This window comes from Colius striatus, chromosome 3 (genome assembly GCF_028858725.1).
Source record: "Colius striatus isolate bColStr4 chromosome 3, bColStr4.1.hap1, whole genome shotgun sequence".
NCBI classification, from domain to species: Eukaryota; Metazoa; Chordata; class Aves; order Coliiformes; family Coliidae; genus Colius; species Colius striatus.
Window position 1 is genome coordinate 11,685,659 of NC_084761.1, and position 18,941 is coordinate 11,704,599.

The 18,941-nt window shown below is 41.3% G+C and overlaps 1 protein-coding gene across 2 annotated transcripts in view; it reads right to left on the reverse strand.

The window, feature by feature from the left end:
• The window catches only part of PDGFA (platelet derived growth factor subunit A), a 158,470-nt gene that overhangs the window by 45,047 nt on the left and 94,482 nt on the right, over window positions 1-18,941 (reverse strand). Inside the window, exon 7 of one of the 2 annotated variants that reach the window (XM_061993571.1) lies at window positions 3,137-3,204. The exons of the other annotated variant lie outside the window; for it this stretch is intronic. The gene's annotated coding sequence lies outside the window, so the exon portion shown is untranslated. Of the gene's footprint in view, window positions 1-3,136; window positions 3,205-18,941 lie in introns of those variants that run through there. 2 annotated transcript variants of the gene reach the window in all.

Below are 18,941 nucleotides of genomic sequence, written 5' to 3' on the forward strand. Positions count from 1 at the left end.
TTACTGCCACTTTAGAAAAGTGTGTGCAAAAACATTGTCTTCAAACAAGTAAATGTGAATGCGAAATTTGAGAAACCCTTCACAGGTTTAAAAATGCAATAGATTTGAAGGACATCAGTGAGGAAAGGTGAGGAAGGACTTAAGGGAATGGGATCAGCTGGAATATTTCCCCACCTCCCTGCACTCTTTTCCTTGTTTCCCAAAATGAGTAGGGAAGTTCTCCCACAGCTTCTGTGAAAACTTATAGGGACCCTCAACTCTCCACAGCACTGGACAGTCCACAGCCAGCACAGCCACTTATTTCTCAGCCTTGCTTTTCCCATGAAAGCTGAACTTGCTTGCAGCTATGTGCTCTTGAGCAAGTGGCTGTGGTTTTATATTTGCCCCCTTGCAGTGAATATATGAAATTTTCAGACATATTTCTCAGGGACTGCGTTGTTGCTGCAGATCAAGCCAGGAACTAAAGCAGGGAGCAGAGAGCAAACTCATGATCAGCATTAGCAGTGCTCATTCTATTAAAGGCAGCCCTCAGAAAGGAGAGTTACTGAATGTCAATTAAAATGCTTCAGTGATTTAAGTGGGCAACTTACATGCACTGCTTTGTAATGCTACACCCCTCCGTCTCCAGTTAGCAGCTCTGCTCTTACAGCAGCCCCTAGTAGGTGAACTTATGGAACAACATTGACAGTGACCTTAAGGAGGGATCATTAAAGTATTCTCCTTGCATGAAATTCGTAACTCTATCTGCTTCCTCTGCGGGAGAGGACAAGACAAGCAGGGGAGGGGAAGGAGCAGCTCACTGACCACCCAGAACAAAGGGAAGAACCTGAAATTACTTTGTTAGCCTTTATTCCTCTTAGTGCACATCCTAGGAGAAAAGTGAGAGAAATAGAAAAAGTGGGAGAGTAATACCCGCAGTGGATACGAGTTTGTTAATGTGTAACAGCAGAGCCAGAAGGATTCTGTGCCCTTATGGAGCAGGCAGTACTCTGTAGAATGATGTGTGTCTGGGTTCAAGCATCACTCCTCTGCTGCCACTGCCAGGGAGAACAATGGGGCCCTTGTTCTCATCAGAGCTACTGCTGTCCCAGGGATCTATGGGCCACCACTCCGCTCACAAACATGGTCCCAGCAGCCCATTACTAGATACATGATCAGCACCCATCACGCTGCAACACAGCAGAAGGCTGGGAGGTGACATCCCTGCAGCCACCACCACACCACTGTATGTTTCAACAGCTGTGCCTGTTAACTTATGGGAAAGGATGACTTTTGTCACTCGTCTCATCTCAGACACACTGCAAAGTTCAGCCGAAAGCTTTTAATGGTCCCTTGATGCTGAGCCTGCAGATACAGAGAGATAGAGAGCATAATAAACTTTCAAAAATATGATCTGTGTAACACATCAAATGTGTATCTTAACTGGATCCAGTGGAGCTGAATGGAAACAAACACATCATTTCAAACCAGACCACACACAGCAAGATAATGCACATGACTAATTTTGATGACTGATTTCATATAAATAATGCACCAAGATTAGTAGATGCACTGTAATATCCCCTCATTCCCCTCCTTTAATTAACTTTTCATTGCAATTCCAACTGGAAATGGCTAAGAAAGTGTTTGCTTCTCACTGCTTCAATTAAAAGTACATCCTGTCCTTACCAAAATCGTGAGAAACATCATGAAACTTAGGGAACAGCCTGCTTACTGCCATTCAAAATAATGCCGACATTATAACTTTTAGCTGGGTGGCAAAGGAAGGAATAACAGGTGTAGATAAGGAGTGGGAAGAGTACAGTGTTATGGTCGCTACATGTTGTAAATTGCTATGGGAACCAAACAGTTTTGTTCTAGATCAGTTTTGCCACCTACACAAAAGGGGAAAAAGACATAGATAACCCTACAGCTGAGTTCTGTTCTTCTGATGTCTGGCAATGTTTAAATGAACTCATGAAGGAAGTGTTGAGTAGTGAAAGACAAATGACCTTTCCCATCTGGGAAAGGTCTTAAAATCTTAAAGCTGCAATGCCTATGTTTATCAGAAGAGAAAGAAGGCAAAATGCAGGTGAAGAAGAAAGAAGCCAAATCCACGCTGCTTGAATTCAAAGAGGATGGCAGGATTTAAAGGAGCTGGTGACCTTCAGGAAATTGATCCCAGTGTTGATGGATCACTATATATAGGACTCAAACTAATAGGTCAGCTGCTGCCTCTTCATTGTAGAAAAGGTAAGATTTCCCACCCCTCCAAAGACAGAAATTTTAAACGACATTGAATGAAGAAATTTAATGCTTATTACACCATCCCCAGGGATTTTCAAACTGTTTTGCAAATACAGCAGGCAGGTAGGGCAGATAAGTCCTCCCATCCTGTCATTACTGATGGAAAAACTGATAGGCAGAGATGCGACACGACTTGTTCCAAAAAAATCTCCCTAAGAGAGACTCTCATCGCTTGCTTCTCAGGTATGTGATTAATCACCAACTACCTTTACCTTTTAAAAAATTTCATCAGCTTTCACATTGGGACTGTGAAGAGACACAGATTTAATGTACTTTTAAGCTATCAGTGAGTACAGGTTTACTTAGAAAAGTACCCAGGGTCTCTTTATAGGTCTATAAACCTGGGGACTTATTTGTAATCTTGGGCTGAATTTCAAGTTTTAGAGGAACTGTGAAACAGGGGCATTTTTTTTCATTGCTTCAATTTTCATACTTAGTTCTCATAGTCAACATTTGAATATGCCTGAAGGGCTTGCATGGAAGGCAACTTTAAAATCTCCAAGGTTATTTGCTGCTTCAGCCTTGATCCTAAATTTTTACTCTACTAAGGCCAGCAGCCCCTCCACACAACATTCATAATACTGACATCTCAGATATTGTTTGGATTTGACCTTCAAAGACACACCACCGACCAAAAGCACATTTACAAGATCCATCTGTAACGGTTATTGACCCTCTGTCACACCGCGGTGTAAGAGAGCAAAATACTACAGCAGCAGTATCAAAGCTGGATAGAGGAAGGTAATAACAGCAAACAGGACAAGAAAAAATAAATAATAAAAGGATTACTCACTGCATGGAAAGCTTCCCAAGGTTCAGTATGACTGTGGGAAAGAATTCATAATCCCAGGTTTCATTCAGACCATTTCTGGGAACAAAGGCACCTGTATTAAAGTCAGTGATGTTGATTTTGGCAAACTGTAATCAAACAGAATAAAAAAGAAAAGATGGTACAAATCTGATTATCCCTGGGCATATAATTCTTGGTGCTTCACACATTCTCTCTACCCTTCCCACACAGATCTTGGCATGACCTAGTATACTTTGTTTTGCTCCACATCTTTTTTTGATTGAGTGAAAGCTGAGATTTGAAAATACCCTTCAGATGGTAATGGGGTGAGTATGAGAGAGCACTCTGTAGTTGGAGCAAGCAGACTTCACAGGGGCAGCCCTCCTACCTGCCAAGTCTCACCACAGTCTCCTGTCCTCTGGATCCTTTTGGAACCCACTCTGAGAAAAATTTAGTCATATATTTAGTTAATTTTAAACTAAAAACCAACCAGAAGACAACCAGAGTTAATAGTACTCATTTAAATCAGAAGTTCTCCCGTATATGGAAAAAGTCCTTGGCTGGATTTTGAAGCATCTGGAAACGCACATAACTCCTCTCAGTCCATAGGCACCTTCCCTAACACTTCTTTCTAAAGGCATCAAGAAAAGCAAGATGGGAAAATAAATAAATACTGGAATCATTCAATAAAATGTCAGCAAGATAAGAATAGGTAGAGATAATAATAGCTAGAAAGGAGAACCGAGGGACTGGCCCAGGATCCTTCAGCATCAAGGTGTGGAGCAGCTGGGGACTGTCACTGTATGGACATCTCTCCTAAAAATAAAAATGTAGCACCTCAGCATGCCCCTAAGACCTGAAGTATTTAACAAGAAGAAAGAAGTGCTATAAGCTTAAAGTATCATTCCTTACTGAACTGTTGCATGGAGTGAAAAATAGCATCACTTTAATAGCTTTTTGCAACAGAAAGTGAGAAACAATGTGACCATTGAAATGACAGGAGGAATTTCTGGTAGGCAGAGTGTAATTAGCCAAGCTGGCCTGTGACCAGGACTTGGAGTATAGTCATCTCCTTTTGTGAAAAGTGCCATCAGATCTTCAATGACTAAGAACATTCAGGATATTGGGTTTATGTCTAATCCAGAAGATGGATAACAAAGCTAAAGAGTAAACATCAGAGGCAAGTATGATCATAAACATTGAGGATATGCAAGATATCTTCCAGATAGAGAAGAAAATGGAGCTCTAGGCACCAGCCAAAACAAGCAGGAGTCACCATGAGTGGATGGGGTTCATTCCAGGCTAATATACTAATTACATCAGGCACCAACATTGCCCTCTGAGTGGTTTCACAAAGTTTGGCTTTAACACTTGAATTTCACTGGCAGAACCGGACAAAAATACTGCACCCACGGTCAAAGAAAGCCAAGAAGGAAACTCAGGGAGATAGAAATTAAGAGTCTGACTTCACTTGGGAGAACAATTAAGAATTATTTATCGAGGATGAACTAATGGATCTTTATTTTTAGAGGAGAGCTTTGGGAAATTTTAAGAGTTTCCCGCTCTTAGCTCGTATTTAAATAATGAATAAGTATCTATCTGAGTTCTTGGGAAAGTTCAAGACAGCAGTCCATCCAGTTGCAGCCAGGCCACAAGAAATTGGTTTCAGAATTAAAGCAATGAGAATAACTACCATTCCTGAAGCCAATTCGGATTTTCTGTCATTTTTTTCAGAAAATACACAAGCAAATAATTTCACCTAAGTGTTGTTATTGGAGTCTGTCCTGTTAAAGCAGAGGAGTACCCCAAAATACACATTTCTAAAACTACAGCATTGATCAGTAACACATCATTCATCAAGAAAGCCTGCAACTGTGAAAAATAAATCCTGCAAAAATAATCCTGATGGATTTTCAGCCATCAACTGACTGGACAAGCTTGCATACAAATGCACTTGTACAGAAGTTTGTCAGTGGCTCGTGTTTGAGCTGAAAGGGGTTTTGAAAATTAAATCTGATGCCTTTCATCTGCTTCAAACTCTAAAATGCAGACCCACAAAGCTAGCCCTGATTACTTACTTTTAAAACATTATGCACTTTAAGTACAGCCTTTTACTCTGTCTACAGGCTATTTCTAGGGATCATGTCTTTCTCCATCCATTTCACACACATGCTGCAGCAAAAGGTCATTCATAAGCATATATCAGAAGTGGAAGATGGTGAAGAGGCATGCTAATCAGACTTGCTCCTAACCACTTGCTGTTCAAAGAGCAGAGTGGAGCTAGATACTAATGTCTTTGACCCTTCAAAAGCTTAGTAGCCAATTAGCTTTGTAAAGGCTATGATGAACTGCACTCATTTACTGTGCATCTACACATTCAACTGTCATGTTTAACAAGCAGCAGGACCGCCTACAGCTGCCCAGCAAGAACCTTTGCATACTTAACACCAAGGCTGCATACATAGTCACTAGAGAGGAAAAAAGGATGTAAAAAGCATGGCTTGGGATGACTTCCACAAACAAAGTAATGCCATTCACAAAACTGGAAGATTTCAGTCAGTTCCATAATTTTCCATTTTTTTTTCTTGAATTCTCAGGAACAGCTCCAGAACATCAGTTCTCTTTGCTGTATCAAAAGCAGGTCTTACATTTCTCTCCAAAGCCCAAGGTGATCCTTGACACCTTCACCGGAAAGATCATTACTAAAACCCCAGATCCTATCTGAAGATGCTCACATTTGATATGTCTAGCTCATGCATTCCTCTGTTCTACCACAGCATGTTTGGACAATACTGGAACCCATCGTGTCAGAACACGTCATTCCCATCCATAACTCACAAATTGGCAATGCAGATTTGCTATTTTTGTAGATCTACACAAGCTAGCCAGGACTCACAAAGAAGAGAGACTTCTCCAATCCCTCAGTGTCCTCCAATCAATGCAACACTTGAAGATCAGCAGGGCTGATAACACAGCAACCAAATGCTACAGCTGTGAACAACCTTTCTCTGAGAAAAAAAAACTGCACATACATAGCTACTTGAGAAGGGCATTTATTGATCTGTTACCAAATTGTTGAAACAGTTAATATGTTCTTAGGTTACATATGTCCCCCAGGTGAAGTATATCCTTAGCAGGAAGCTGAATCTGAGCAGACTTAAACACATGCTTAAATAGAAGCACATACGTGTCTCACTGAACTGTGTCTGTGTTGACATTCATATTAACAATCAAGCTGTCAAGCAGAATCATTTATTAGTTTCTTCTCTCTCCATTCTCCTTTTTTTTCCTACTGGAGTCTTCAGAAAGACAAGTTGTGCTTCATACAAAGTAGGAAAGACTAATCACTCTTTTTAATGAAGAGAAAAATTAGGTGAGAAAGACAATGGTGACTGTGAAAATGGAGAGAGATGTAATGTCTTATTTTTTTAGAAGTGATGTATTTTAGTCCTTGGCACCAGTGATTATGCAAAAATAAGGCATTGCATTCATCTACTTTGAGCTAAAGTTTCCAGTAAGCTAAACTTAATGGAAAGTCAGGGATGTTTGTTTCACAAATTAAAATTTTGTTTTAAGTGGCAAAATCAAGAAATGGGGAATGTTGGTTTTTTTCTCAATATATACTGGTTATGCTGTTGTACTCTCAAAGCTTCATACACTATGTCTTTCCCTTGAACTGCCATGATCTGCCTAATGACAATTCAGTCCTGTGTCAGTTTGAGGGCTACATCTAAGACTCAGCCATAATTCATCAGGATCAGATGGCAACCAGTCCTGAATGCATCTGCTGAGAGCTGGAACACTTCTCACCTGTCACATGGGGCAAAACGAGCTATCTGAAGCTACCCACCTGCTCCAGGGCCACTTTGTCAAATATGATACTTCAGGGTTGATACCTACCTGTCATACTGATTTTTTGGATGTTGACATACTGTTTGGAGTGAACATCTGTTGCTGCCACTCTGCTGTGATCTCATTTAGACTCTCCAGAAGCAAAGATGAAAACATGTTTCAGTGCCTCTGTCCTGCCTGCTTCACCTGAGAAACCCTCTGAGTCTTGTCTGAGTGGCTGAACAGCTGTGACCAGATGACATCTTATCATTTCTTTCTTTGAAATATCAGTTTAATTCCCAGCTACTCACTCACTGAATCCCCACTACCATTCCTCTGGGTATCTAGCTGTGTTTATGGCTGTTTTCCCATCCTTTCATATAACTATCTCAGAATCCAAATCAAGGGCAAATCAGACCCATCAGCTTTGGAGCTGATGGAAACCATGGAGAGACCAAAAAACCCACAAGAAACATACAACAAAACGTGTCTGCAAATCACAGAGTGAAGCTCCAAGGCTGGGTGTCTCACTGATTGGGAGTGTGCTGAGATACTAGGGCAGGATAAGGGACCTAGTCAGTTAGAGCAAAGTACTGGAAGCATGGCTTCCCTGTTCTTCCTCCTATGGCTGTGTGCCCCCTGCAAACCATTCAGTGACACATACTGTTCCTTATCTCCAGGATTTGCTCATTACTGGAGTCTTGGGGCTTTTGAGTGCTTACTGTACTCTTTCTACTTTGTTCCAGTTGTGCAAACAGAAAATAGTTCCATTACTAAGTAGCTTCAGTGCATCTAAGTGAGTTGAAAAATGTCACAGAAGACTAGGCTCCAGCAGTGTGTGATGCTACTGTAAAACAGACACAGGCAGGGTCAGTGAGGAAAGTTAGGCTGTGTCATGTAGAGAACACAGGTTTTTTTGGGTACCTGGTCACAATTAACCTGTGGAAAGCTGCCAGAGACAGTTCTCACCCTGGATCTCAGCCTAAATGACTTTTTTGGGCTGCAGGAGTGAGAACTCAAAACAAAACAGCAGTCCTGTTGGGCTTAGATACTGTATCAATTTTTCTCTTCTAAAGCTGACAGCAGAGGAGGATGGCAGATGCTTTCTGCCACCACCCTCTTGCTTTAATGAGCTTCTTCTCTGCAACTAAGATGCAGCAGCCCCTCTAGATTGGAGATCCTCCATGGCATGCACAAAGCATACATACAGTGTCACTATGTAAATAATAAAGACAGCAATTTCATCATAGTTACCTGTGGGATGGAAATTTTCTCAATGTGACAGCTTCCAGAACTTCAAAGCTGTTCATTGACAGAATACAGGAAGGATCTGTATGTTAACTAATCAGTGTTTCCATCTCTAAATGATCATTTTTCTAAATTGACATAAAAGTGGCACCAAGAGCTCAGAGGCTGACACTCTTCTGTCTGGGTGCTGTAATCACACTGGGTGCATATGAGCAGACTGCATAGTAAACAGGCAGCTGAGATTTTAAATATCTCAGTTCTCATCATCAGACACCACAGGCTAGTTCCTGTTTTCTTCTCAGCCACCTCTCCCGACTCCATCAGGCTATTGATGCAATGCTGAGTGATATGTGGCAGCACATTACTCTCAGTGGAGATTAGTTTGGGGGGGGTGGTATTTAGGCTTCCTGCAATCCTCCTTCCCTCTGGGTCTCTCATTTGGTAAAGCAGCATGTCAAAAACTAATGGGAAGGTGTGAGACGTGACATGACTTTACAGGAGAGTAAACTTTGGGCCAAGGGAGAGGGAGTTTGGATTTTTACAACAGACTTTGTTTTTCTGTTTGTTTCTTCCCCCTAAGAATATGTGTCTATTTTTAAATCCAAATGCACTGCTGTGATTCATGTGGTAATTGCTACAGGAAATCTGGAGGGACTGCACCTGTGTTGGACCATGCAGGAGCACAAAGTCATGCTGGTTCCTCCCCATACTGACTAATTCCCTTTGTCTGCTGTTCACAAACACCGCTACCTGCCCAAAACTCCTTCAGCCCTCAGATTTCCATTAACTGCTGTCTCCAGAGTTTCATGAGAAAAAGATGATGGATGGGAAGAATTTTGTTTCCATTAGAATGAAACCAACTGAATATTTCCATCTGTTTATTAAAAATATTAGCCCTCACTTTGCTTAATGTTGAAAAATGCAACATGTTTCTGCAGCTGAGTTTGCATTTTGTCTGGGAAATGGATGCCTGAGGTGGAATGATTTCCTGTGAGAACAGAATAAGGTGTGATTTAGTGCCTTACCTCTCACTGGCAGAGGGCATCCAGCTTGGGAGAGAGAAGCCGATGGCCTCATAACTACCATCTCCCCAGAGGGTTCATGGGGACCTCTGAAGTCCAACAATGAAGGCAGTCAGGGAGATGGCTCAAACCAGAGACCTCCGTCTCATTAACCCTTGCCATCAGGCTCTCTTTGACCCCATCCAAGTCCTGCAAGGTATTGCTCTCACTCCTTGATGGGTTTCTGTCATTCCTGTTGTTGATACTCATTCCTACTCATGATTGTTGGCATTGGTTACAAAAGACTGCTGGAAAAGAGCACTGAAGAGTTTGAATTCGATGGGATGGAGTGGTGGGGAGGGAAACACATTAGAAGAACAGGAGCTTGGCATCAACATAGGGGCCAGAGGGTGTCAGATTTGGGTGAACAACTTCTCTATTACAGTGTCTGTATAACTAGAACTCTATCCAAAGAATCATTTGTTCAAGGTTTTTCTTTTCTTACATTGCTTTTCCTATTTCCCTCTTGTTTTCCCAGAAATAGAACATGACATTTGTTTTTATGGGCAGCATGATCTTATGGCTATTCCCCTGTGACAGGGTAATCTGAACACAATTATGTTCTGTTGACAAAAAGTGATAAAAGTCTATTGTGTCAACACTCTGAACTAACAGATTTGTCATCTGCTCTACTCTCAGATAATAGAAACAGAATTAGAAAATGCTCTGACACACTCTATCCTCTTCTATGGTTAGGTAAGCCTCAGCTCTGAGCTGGTTACTGTATCCCACCATTCTCCATTTTCCAGCAAAATCTGCCTGGCTGTGTTTTAAGTTCAACTGCAACTTTTGCTTTGATGGACTCCTTTTGGCAGCTTATAGCTTTGAAGTAATATGACCTAAATTTCCCATTCCCCTTCAGTTCTATTACTCCCATTATTTTCCATGGCTTTGGAAAATCTATTTTATGTATCACTTTTTGCCATGCAAAATTTCCTTCTAGAACATGTATCTGCCAATGGTAACCACATTACATCCTCCTGCCAGCTGACTTCTTCATGAGTTCATGGACAGCAGACTACCTGGACTGTTGTGTTCTTGAGGCAGGTACCCACATTCGCCTGGTATGCAGGGCCAGCCCTAAGCACATACCATTTTCAGTGGAAAGATATGCACACATCATAACATAAAACACAATCCCATCCTAACTCTGAAGACAAGTCTGCACTTCCAACTCTTGGTTAGTTGGATGACAACTACTGCTTAAGAGCTAAAAGAATGATGATATCACTCATGCAAAACAGAAAAAGCTTATTTTCATGGCCAAATAAAAGCAATTTCCAGAATTTCTGTAGAACATTTTGTTTTGCAACTGTGGCTCTTCCACTGTTAAATGCCGTTCAACAAACATTTCCACTCAAAAGGGGCTATGCAATGTATATTAAGGCTTTCCAAAAACAGGAATCAGTAGTCATCAGGTGTAACTGTGGAATGAGTCAAGCATGATAGCATTTTTTCACCTGGCTAATGCCTGTCTGAAAAGATGATGAACATTGACTTCCTCCTCAGAACAAAAGAGACAAGATGTGTCATGAAGATGTTCTTAGCTTACCTGTCCAGTCCTCAACTTATTGTCCCCAGCTTTAAGGTTAAACACTATGACTCCTAAAAATCAGTTCTTTTAGGACCACAAACTTCAAGATAATCTAAAGTCTACTCTAATTTGAGACCGATACTGGACTTCTTTCCTCCAGATCACTTTGCTCCTCAGCTTCTCCAGTGCCCCAGCACATCCAGCCACATGGAGCTTGTCTCTGTGTAAGCATCATTTTGCACAGCCATTTCCTTTGGTTTGATACATCTCTTGCTTGAACAGAAAAATGCAGTTGTTTTTGACAGCAGAGTGAAATTAGCTAAATGTGTGCACGTGAAGTGGGTATTGTTTACTCCCCTGATTCAGCACTTGTCAGTGTGTTTTTTTCATGTGGGGATGGAACCAAGGCATATACATCCTGAAATGACAATAATGGTCTGGAATAATGTTTTAAGGTAGTTTGACTCCATATTCTGATACACAGTATCACAGAATGCTAGATGTTGGAAAGGACCTCTAAAGATCATCTACTCCAAGCCCCCTGCTAAAGCAGGTCCACCTAGATCAGGTCACACAGGAATGCATCCAGGCAGGTTTGAAAACCTCCAGAGAAGGAGACTCCGTACCCTCCCTGGGCAGCCTGTGCCGGGACTCCCTCACCTGAACAGTAAAGACGTTTTTCCTTAAGCATAAGTGAAACTTCGTGTTGCAGCTTGTGTCCATTACCCCTAGTCCTATCATTGGACTACAGAAAAAAGTGTTTCCCCATCCTCCTGATCTTTTAAATACATTAATACAAATGTTTTATATGTATTTTATAAATGTATCAATATAAATGTATTAATACAAATGTATTAAATACATTAATACAAAGTATTCATGAGGTCCCCCCTCAATCTTTTCCAGGCTGAATAGCCCCAGTTCCCCAGCCTTTCCTCGTAAGGAAGATGCTCCAGTCCCCTGATCATCTTGGTGACCCTGCACTGGACTCTCTCCAGCACTTCCCCGTCCCTCTTGAGCTGGGGAGCCCAGAACTTGACACAGGACTCCAGATGAAGCCTCATCAGGGCAGAGTAGAGGGAGAGCAGAACCTCCCTCAACCTGCTGGGCACACTCCTCTTGATGCACCCCAGAAAGTCATTGACCTTCCTGTCCACGAGGATACATTGCTCTCTCATGGTTAGTTTATTATCAACCAGAAATTATTATATCCATAGCAAGCAACTTTGAAAGAAAATTCAGCTGGACATCCCAATGGAAACTTATCATCTTCTACAATTTAATTCACAACCCAAATTTCCCAGAGGAAGCCACAGTTCATTATCACACCTACAAAACCAGTGATGAAGGAGAGCATAGATCTGACTCTTGCTTTTTCTCCTCCTCTCTGACTGACAGCCAGACTTGGTGCTCAACAAAAGGATGTTGCTGTGAGAAAACAATTAAGACCAAAAAAAAGGGGGCTAAAAGGTCTTTTCAGAATTGACCTAAAGCTGTAAAAATATTGTGTAATGGACAAGTTTAGATAAAGTGAAACAGTATCACTATGGACAACAGATTTTTGTTTATCCACCAGACTGATACTCTCTGTGTTACCTCACCTGAGACTTATCAAGTAAATCTCCCTGAACAGATGAATATTTATCTTGTTTTTATCATTAGCTATCTTTCAATTCTAATGTATCTGACTATATACCTCATGTGATTTATTTTTCCAAAACCAGTTAGTCTTAACTGTAATAATCTTTTAAGGTTATGCTCAAGATTTTTGGGGTACAATTTGGTCATGGTTTTAACACTAATCCAGAGTATCTCAGAATCCAAGATACTCATCTTGTAGCACTTGAGTTTTCCACTGGAGTCAATGAGGCCATGATTCACATGCTTAAAATTAGGCATATGCTTAAGTATTTCGCCTTTGGGATAAAGAGCCCATTTGGGACTCTTTGGTACTTAGCTCTGATAAAATCCATCAGTCTTGCCTAGATGTTTAAAACAAAAGCATCTTTCTCAGAACTTCCAACAGATGTTTTCATAAATTTTAACATACTCCTTTTCCCTGTCTCATTCATTTCCAGTACAAGTATTCCCTTAAAAGCTGAATGAGGAAATGTGTAAACTTAATGGAGGAAATTTATTTGGACAGAAAGACATCTAAAGAAGTATAACAGCACTTGCAATGATCTCTGGCCAAATTCTGCACCCATTAACTCTCTTTATGCCTTTCCCCACTGCCAGATGTGTCTGTGCAAATGAGATTTTCCAAAGTAACTATTGTCTTCTCTGAATCCCACAAAATCCTTCCTAATAGTCTCCGAGCAGAGCTTTTAACAAACCAGTGAGTGTATAACTGCTCGCTCCATATGTCTGAAGCGTATTCCTCCTTTCACCCGCCCCATTTCATTCTGTCGACAGCATGCATTTTGTCAAACCTCTTACTGCAAGTAATTCAGTCAATGAAACTGAAAGACATTTCAGCACATTTTTATCAACAGAATGTAATTTTGTGCAAATCATGCTGTCAACAGGAAAGAATGCCAAAAGAAAAGTGAAATAACCCAAACTCATTTTGTCCACAAAAAATAAATTATACTTTGCTTTTATTTTGTGCATGTAGACAAAATGGAAATAGCAAAACTTCCCCATCTGTGGGCAAAATTAAGATTGATTTCTTAATTCAGGAGACCAAATGGTATTTTGTAGAAAATTCCGACACTATGAAGGACTCAGCTTTGATGCTGAGTCAGAAGAATTTTTCCACCACTGTATGCCTTTCACCATTTTCATTTTATCAGTTAAATGCCACCTGAGATATTTAATCCATTGCAGCAAAATATTCAGTGATGGTCTCGAACACAGGAAAGCAGCCTGAGCTAAAGAAAAACACAGATGCTATTTCATTTCCCAGTTGATGAATGGCCTGGGTTACTCTGCAGGTGCATGTCCAATGTTGTCTAGACCATGCTCTCCAGTCTCTGATGCTCATCAAGGCTTTGTGTCAGATCTGTGGCCACCTTCTGTTTTATTCCTTTGTGATGCTTTCATCTTTTTGTTGCTTTCAGTTTTACTCTTGTTATTACAAAGCTTTTTCTTTTGGCAATCTTCTCCATACCTCAGTGTCTCAGACAACCATGCACACTGAAGGCTGACAACACTCAATGCAGTCCTGTGATCAGTGAAGCTCTGCAGGTCAAAGACTGGTTTTGATAACTGCTTTGCAGTTGCTCTCCATCACAGAACTGAAACCAGTTTCTATCTCCCAACATCTAAAGGGCCTTTTTTGCTGGTCCACACCTGGATTCCTGCCTAGCCCTCTGTCAGTGCCCAGCAAAATCCACCTAGACAAAACATTTGGCTTCCCTAGAGATGTAGAGAAAATTGGTCCCTAGGAGAAGAAGATTACAGGAGGACATTAAACCATTTGCTTTCCTACAACTACTCAGGTTTTACTTCAAGGTATACTCAAATAATTATAATTATAAGGTTATTTTTTAGTGAGTATGGCTGCTCAATTCTCCTCAATATTTTGATACTATTTTTTTTCTGTGGAGTGGAGTGATTTCTTAATATGGTAAAAACAATAACCTTACTGGGTTTTTTTTGAGAATTTCACTGTGGTTTTAGATCACCTTATCCCTTCCAGTTCTTCAGTGAATTGTTCAAATAAGGCTTTGGAGAACTGACAGTCCCAAAGAGTTTGTATGGGGCTGGAGGAGCAGAGACAGTGGCTGTCATCCAGCATTTTAGAAATCAGAATGAGACTTACCACATGCCATTTTGGTACACACTGTGGGGGATAACAGATCATTTTCTCCATCAGGCCCCAGTCTTTACTGGGGAAAGTGATGATCCAGTCAAATTCCCCAATTCCTGCTCATCCACGAGAGAGGGAGGCACAGAGAGAAGGTACACATCGTGCAGCATTGAAAATGTGACTGCTTTGAGGCACGGGCCAACACACTGACACCAAAAGCTGGCAGTAAACATGTCAGAGGGATCACAAAGTTGGCATGAGAGGGTTTCAGCTAATACAAGAGATTATTTTCAGGGCCTTATTGCGTGCCAAACACTAGACAAAGCTGGCTTCAGAGACAAGCACTTCTGCCGGAGCCGTAGGGGGTGGCAGAGGAGCAGAGCAGGCACACGGGGAGAAACCTGGCTTGGGTTTTTATCTAGGACAGCACTAGGGCTCTGCAGGGAACAGCTACTTCTACGTCTCTGTCACTATTGTGTGTCCCAGTTAGTGTCTATTTACAGCAGTCTGTCTAAAGTGTCTATGGGTCCTCTTTCTGAGTTTTATGTTCTCATTAACTTAGCATTAGGAGGGAGACTTGGTGCATCCTTTTGGCTGCACCAGGCTGCTCCAGTGAATTTCAAGTTTGAAAGATTTCATTTTGCCAACATCAAGGGACTCCTCCAGTTTAATCTTTACGTGCCTTTCTATCCAGTGAAGCCCCAAAGGCAAGAAAGTATCATTAAAAGCACAGTGTCACTTTAAAAGTGGTAGTAGATTTAGTGGGAAAAAATGTTCTGAGGAATTAAAAAACCAATTTCATACCATTTGGCTGTGTACTACTCGTGGTATCTTCTCAGCATTTTGGTCGTACTGACAGTGCTGCACATTGAAAGAAGGATTCATATCTGTGAGGCATAGGCAGCAAGCAAGTAAAGCATTTGCTTGGTCTGGATCAACAGAAATTTTCCTCCTTTTAAAAGCTGTTGTGCCAAAGAGTTTATAAATAAGTGGATGAGGGAAATGGCTGTACCTTCAGCCTGGCCATCCTTTTTCACTGCCACTAAAAGCCCTTACACTGTCGGTTCTGCTAGTGTGTGACACGGGGCTTTTTCATAAACGTAATGAACAGGGAGAAAACGAAACTTGACCATTCTCCTTTCCCCAACACTTTGTTTTGTGGTAACAGGAATCAAGGTCTTCCTAAGTAACCTGTTTTTTTGACTTCAGCTTGCACAAAGTCCTCAATCTTGTCCTAGCCATGTCCACCCAACCTCACCTTTTCAACAGAATCTTGAATAAAAGAGAGAAAATGAAGACCTGGGAATTCTTATGTTTTTCATGACTGATTTCTTGTACACATGTTACATAATTAACTTACAAGGAAAGCTAGAAATCTTATATGAATATGAAATATAGCACTTGGTTGTAAAACACCTGGAAATCAAATCAATAATTACTAACACAGAGGTAGATTGTACATTCCATGATGGAATTTACCCACATCCTCATTCGACAGTAACTATAAAACGATGGCAGTGGTGATCTTAGAAGAAAATATTCAGATTTCAACCTATGTTACTTGTCTATCACATCAACAGTTTTAGTTTAGAGAGAAAAATTGAGCAGAGAACAGAAGAAAATGAGGAGAGGATTTGAGCAGTTACTTCATAGCTCAGCAGCAACTGCTGTAAAATCTTGATCATGTTGATGGGAGTCAATGCAGCACCAGTTTCTCACATCACCAAGGATGTGCTGCTGTTGATACATCAGGAAAGAGCAGTATATACAGTGCTCATTGCATACTTTAGGAAGGTTGTGGAGAAGTACACTCAGGGTCACCTGTTGAAGATTTCACCTCCTAAACCTTCTGCAAAAACTAGATATTTATATTGGAAAGATGAATCCCCTGTAATAGAAACCCAGAAACTTGCCCATTTGTTTTTAAATGGCAAAAAACAGCTACTGAATGTTTCTCATAGACGTACAGAACAGCTCAGATTCAAAGGAACATCAGAGATTTATGGTCCAGCCTCCTGCTCAGCTCAGGGACAGCGCTGATTTCAAATCAGTATGCTCGAGCCTTTGTCCAGCCCAATGATCCAAATGCAGTCTCTCTAGGAAACTTCTTCCAATGTGGACATGGTAAACTATTTTGTTTTTAGATCTGTTGTTAGTTGGAACCTCTCCTCTTCCAATTTATCACTGTTATCTCTCATGCTCCCCTCCTTAACCTCCTCTCTCTCCATTAGGGATGATTTTCTTGCGTACACACGATGTGGTAGAAGCTTTCAGTAATGGGAATCAATCGTCATGCCCCAGTAATTCTAAGTGCACTATGGGGAAACAAAAACCCAACTTTCAGGCAGAGGTATCTGTTATGTAGCTAATTAATGTATAGTGACATTATGGGGGAGTACAGCCCCTTGAATCCAAAGTGATTTACAGTGTTCTGTTGTACGTCAGGAATCTGCAAACCCTTTAAATGTCTAACATTTAAAAATATGTGTATCTTCCAACATGCAAACCTTAAAAAATGTTCACAGGCTTTGATGTTGGCACTTTTCATTGCTGGGGTTTTTTGTCATAATAAAATCAGTTCTGCTAATCACCATTCATGACATGGAACTTATTTCATTTGAACTGCAGTTCAGAGGAAAACAGCTCTTGGTTTTGTTCCTGTCCCAAAATACCTGCGACTGAATTCAAAGATGGACTTCAAACTGCATCCTTTGCTAAAGCCAGAGCTCAGTTCCCTGATGCTGGCAGTTGGATCCAAAACTGATGTCACACCAGTCTTGGCAATCTACAGAAAAACAGTGATTTTCAACCCCAAAACCACCTGTATGCTAAATTATTTCTTTTAAAAAACCCAACAAATCTAGAGCAGGTATCTGCAAGGCTAGAGAAATCAGCAGACCCTGGCCTCGCTGCTTTTCTCCAACAGCTGGCATTCCAGGAAAGATGCCAATAAAGGACTCTGGGGCGATTTATGCCAAGTTGAGGTTTTGATTCGTGTACTTACGTGACTGAATGCAATGTAGATCTTTAAGATTCAAAAATGAGAAAAGAAAATGGAAGTTTACCAAAACCTTGCAAGGTTTAGCTGGGGTGTTTAAAGTCCTTTTTCCCCATGCTCAAACACCTCTAGGCCAAGCTGAAGGGCTGTGGCCATGAATCAGAAACCAAGGTATTTTGCCCTGAAGGATATTAACAGGGGCTGATAATATCCCCACGTTGTTTTTAGACAAATAAAGCAAATCTAAGGGAAATGAGGGCAGTGGAAAAGGATGGAGCCTTCCAGCTCAGCAGCCACAATGAGTTACTGGTTAGAACAGAGATAGTAAAATATATTTTGACGACTCTGAGCTGCCTGATTTTCTCATCGTCTCCATTTCATTCTTTCTTCATAGGACTTTCACTCAGTGATACAAAGCACTGCCAGTGTTCTCTACACTATCACAGAATCATAGAATGATAGGGTTGGAAAGGACCTTTAGAGATCCACCTTGTGCATACGGGCATTTTGGTGGATACCTCTGAGCATTATACCCCCTTGCAAAAGACGGTGCACAACCCACGCCCTGCAGAAAGCATTGCCAGTACTCCTACAAAGCAGGTGTAGCCAGTAAGCTCCCAAGTGAGTTATTTTAATGAGCAGGAGCTAGGCTTTCTTCCCATGTCTCAGCCAGGGCTTCTCAAAGGCTCTCGCTTTGCATCTGTGTTGCGCTCGCTTCTAACGCATCCGGCAGATTTACACCTGTTTGTGGAGCAAGCCAAGAACATTTTGAAATTACCTGGCCTACAATTTTGGCCACTCTTTGCCTGCTATGCATTTCCCTAATACTTAGAATGAACTCATTCACTCCAGCTATTTGGACACACACCTCTCTTCTCCAAAACTGCTTGGTCTATTTTAGCATGACTTTCAAGAATGTCTTTTAGCACAGAGAGTCATTGAAAACTACAGCACCATTAAAGCCCCTGACAACCAACTGCGTGGCTCCAAAACTGATTTATTGACAGGGGTTTGTGGAAAAAGGAATTTAACTTGACTGCCCTTCCAATATAACAGACAGTGCAAAGCTGATCTGCTTTCCCGTTTGTTTGACTTACACGTTTTATATGGCACATGTCCCTGGAGGAATTTATTAAAATACACTAACAATTACAGTATGGAAAGAGATATTGTGGCCTGTTGCCTTCAGTCAGGCATAATTTGGACTCCAGGACTGACAGTGCCATGCTGTTGCTGCATGGCCTCTGGAAGTCACTTGGCCGCCTGGAACTGAGTCGCCCAGGTGAAAAGTGGCCTCAGCCTCTCTCCTCTTCTCTCTTGGGCTGCTGACACACTGGTGAGGCAGCTAGGCACTGCCTCCACTGCTGCCTGCATTGACAGTGACTAACCACTGATATCAAAACACAAGGAATAACTCTTATCTTAGGGGTATAGAATTA